This window comes from Rousettus aegyptiacus, unplaced genomic scaffold, assembly GCF_014176215.1.
Source record: "Rousettus aegyptiacus isolate mRouAeg1 unplaced genomic scaffold, mRouAeg1.p scaffold_m13_p_6, whole genome shotgun sequence".
NCBI lineage: Eukaryota > Metazoa > Chordata > Mammalia > Chiroptera > Pteropodidae > Rousettus > Rousettus aegyptiacus.
In genome coordinates this window covers 57475912-57480076 of record NW_023416309.1, presented here as the reverse complement: position 1 = coordinate 57480076, position 4165 = coordinate 57475912, and positions in this window count along the sequence as shown.

Genomic DNA, 4165 nt, shown 5'->3' with positions numbered 1-4165 from the left:
GTGTGGAGTGCCACGAGGCGAGTCCAGGTGAGCACCAGCCTGCGAAAGGCCCAGCGCGGGCTGGCTGCAGAAAGAACAGCAGAACGTAGCAGGCCCCGCGTAGCTCCTGGAGCTCACACAGCGGTTACTGTTCCCTCCAGGAGGGGTGGAAAGGCGTCATAACGTAGAGTGGGACAGGTAGAGTCCTCCAAAGGTGACACCACAGAGGGGCTGCGTTGGCCCTGAACTGAAGGCTGCTCAGATAAATGACAAAGCCAAAAAGCGAGATCTAAAGAGCGAAACTGAGTCCGAGTAACTTACCGGCATGCCAGGACTCAGGGTAATGTCACTTAAATGAATACAGTGAATCCAGCACCCAACCCAAATGGACCAGGCAAGCGAAGACACCGGAAGACGTGACCCACAGGCAAGCGAAGACATCCAGCAGGGGAAACACGCAGAGGTGGCAGGGGCAATGTAACCAGCAGAGAAAGCCCTCAAAAACAGTGTCATCGGTAGGCGCCACGTACCCCAAAGGCAGAGGAGAACATGGAGACGGTGAGGAAAGACGCGAAGGCCAGGAGGCCAGGCGGGCGTGTGCAAACGGGGGCCGTCACTGTCGTGGTCGGGCCGACGGTGGGCATCTCTGGGACGCCCGGTCACGCCTGGGCAGTGCTGGGCTTCTCGCGCCTCCTTTCAGCTTACTCAGGTGAGACCCTCCGGTCTCTGGTTCTGGAAGTGCTGACCGCTTCGGGCGCGGGGCGTCTCAACCGCGTGAGCCGGTGGTCAGGAGCCACAGTGGGTGTCTGTGGGGTCCGCGCCCTGCCCCCCGCTTCTCCTTCAGACAGCTCTACCCTGGTTGTCCTCCGTGGACCCACTGCTACGTGCTGAACCGTGTCCCTCCAAATTCATACGTCGAAACCCTCAGGACCTCAGAAAGTGACTGCATTTGGAAACAGGTAGTTAGGTTACAGTGAGGCCATCGGGGTGGTCCCTGATCCCATCTGACTGGTAGCCTTATGAGAGGAGGGAATTTGGACGTGCAGACATCAGGGACCCATGTGCGTGGACGAGGGGCCGTGTGAGGACACAGGCAGGAGGTGGCCCGTGGCGGCCTCGGAGAAACCGACCTGCCGACACCTTGACCTCAGACTTCCAGCCTCCAGAACGGTCGGAAGTGACGTTCCCCTCCCTGGCGCCTTGCCGTCCCCCGCCCAGTGGCTGCCGAGGTTTCCCACTGACACAGCCTCATCCAGGGCCACCTCAAAAGCCAGGGACAGGATGTGGGCGCAGCACTGGAGCCTGGCCCTGCTCCAGGGTCCAGCTGTGGCCTCCGAAGGCTCCAGCCACAGAGGCAGCTCTTCCTCTTCCAAGGCTCACGCCCCTTCCCTGGGTCCGCACATCCCTCCGGAGCCCCCAGCCCCCCGGGTGTGCCACTTGCGGCCTGAGGCAGGCCCACGGGGCGCAGGGCCCACACACACACACCCTGCAGGCTTGGGGTGTCTGGAGAAAGAAAGTTTTGTACCACCTGGAAGCATCAGGGAAAGCAGATGAAGAGGCGATAGCCTGGGTGGGAAGGTGGAACAGGGCCATGTCCTGCCATTCCAGGCAGATGGCCCTGGAAAGTGCTCCGTGCCTGGGGCTGGAGGATGGGGCAGGGCACAGAGCGGTGGCAGAATATGGGGCCAGAGGCACGATGCTGTGACCACCCGGCCATGAGGCCAGTGAGACCCACATCTGCTCTGGGAAGCTCACGCTGCTGGCGGAAGGAGAGCTGGACTGTGGGTTGGAGAAACTGGATCTGGAAAATGAGCCACAAAGACAGGGGGTGCGGATTTGGGAAGCTTTTAGGGGTTTTGCTGAGCACGTGCTCACTGGTGCACTGAGAGCATTGTCCTGACCACCGTGAGCTCGGTGTCACGGTTACCCCGTTCTGCAGATGAGGATACTGAGGCTCCTAAAGGCTCTGTAGCTGGCCCAGAGCCCACAGCTGAAAAGCAGTGGAAACGCAATTGACCATTCAAAGGCCAGGCCCCAAGCTTTTAACCGACCAGGACTTTGCAAGTCGATGTGACAGGCAGGACAGGCATCCTTCCCTCGAAGGCCCACCTTGCAGGTGAGGAGGCTGACTGGGGGGTCGCTGGGGCTGCAGGACCTATCACAATTAACCCTTGTTTTAACCATACACAAGGCCCCTGAAGCTCAGCATCGTGACACTCTCCCAGAACAGGACAAGCCTGAGACCTGCGAACACATTCACCAACAAGCCTCTTCCCTGCTGGGCCCTGACACAGGCTCTGCGGGGCCAGCCACGTTGGCCAGGACCTCTGTGGGGACGTGGGCAGGGGCACACACTCCGCCGCCGCTCGGCCACTGCCCAAGCACTAGGACCGCAGGCAAGAAGGAAGTCGATTCTGGGACAGGCCAGAGGCCCGCCCTGGCCCGGCAGAGGGTCCAGGAGCACGCCGGGCTCAGCCCAGGGCAGGAAGTGTGCGTGGCACGCCACTGCACGCCGGGCGCCACGCGGGGCTGGGGACACACAGACGGTGCGCGGCTGCCCCTCCCCCACCCCCAGAGCGGCCGGTCAGAGGACAGAGGACAGACCAGGAAACAGCTACTGAGGGACGCTGTGGAGCCTAAGAGGACAGAAACGGCTGCCCCCCCCCCCCGCCCCACCCCGCCGCGCTGAGGGCCCCTGCCGGCCCGTCCCACTGTGCTGTTCTTAATTTCTCTTAAAATTAGGAAAAATATAGTTTTTGAAAAGGAGAACCAATATTACTTGCCGGAAATAGAAAGTAACTAAAAATAAAACCTAACTGCCTTAAGAAAGAAGTGTTCACCCCCGATCCTGTCCCACCCTGGGGGACACTGCTCTCCGCTGGGCCCCTGGCCCGCGGGACAGCGGAGGGCTTCCAGGAGAAGGCGGCTCTGCGGGAGGGGCACGGCCCTGCAGCGGTAATGGGCGGGCGACCCCGGGGGGGAAGGGCTCAGGGCACGGGGGGCCGTGCGAGCCTCGGGCAGGCGCGCCTGTGCGCACACGTGTTCGCTGCGGCCGGTGGGTTTCGCGGCCGGGAGCCGTCCTCGTCCCTCCGTGCTGCTGGGGCAGACCCGGCGGCTGGTGAGCAGCGGGAGCTCGTTCCTCGTCGTCCCCGCGGGCGGACGTCCGGGGCAGGGTGCCGGCAGGCTGGCAGGGTGAGGGCCCACCTGCTGGCTCACGGCCCATCTCGCAGCGTCCTCACCTGGCAGAGAGGGCGAGGGGGCTCTCTGGGGTCTCCGTAATGAGCCACTGGTCCCATCCATGAGGACTCCATCCTCAAGCCTAATACCCCAAAGGCCCCAGCTCCTTACAGCGTCGCATTGGGCATTAGGGTTTAACAAGTGAATTTGGGGGGACACAAACATTCAGATTGTAGCATGAGCAATGACAGGGTGGGGGCAGGGTAGAAGCGTGCTCCCGGAAGGACCTCGGGGGGCCAGACCCTCCACCCCAGAGTTGACCTGCCTGCTTTTTATCATGTTATAAAAAATTTCCACTTCAAACTACTGTAATTGTATCATAATTACAATATGCACACGATTCCTATTCTGGATGAATGCTGCTTAAAAAGAGATTTCATTCTCCTGAAGTTTATGATTATTATTTTAATCAGCAGAATACAATGGTTTTAAGAAGCAGGTGCTCTTGGCCAACGTCGGGCACCCTTGATTTTCTTTTCTTTCCTCAAGTAAAAATAGTAATGGAGGAATTCTGCCAGAACAGCACCTGTGAGGGCGTCTCCTCGGGCTGGGCAAGCTAAGGCTTGGGGCTCTCCCGCCCTTAGGGGAGAGACGGGCGGTGCAGGCCAGGGGTGGCGGAGGGGCTGCTGGGGCGGGGGTCTCCCGAGCCCACTCTCCGTGCGGCCAGCGGACAAGGCCACGGAGTCAGAGAGGCCACCTCGGGCTGTGGGGCCCCGCGGAAGGGTGGTGGGGAGCCAGGCCCCCTTCATTCCCCGGGCAGTGGCACACCTCCCGCTGAGAGCTAACGGTTCTGAGCCCGGGCAGCTGCGGACTGATACTGGAGATATGGCTTAGGGTCCTCCCTCTCTGCTGCTCTCAGCCTCCAGTGAGGGTCGGGGGAAGGCTCCCATAGGCAGGAAGCAGGAGCCTCCTGCTGGAAGTCTAGAGGCTCACCCAGGTAACCTCACCT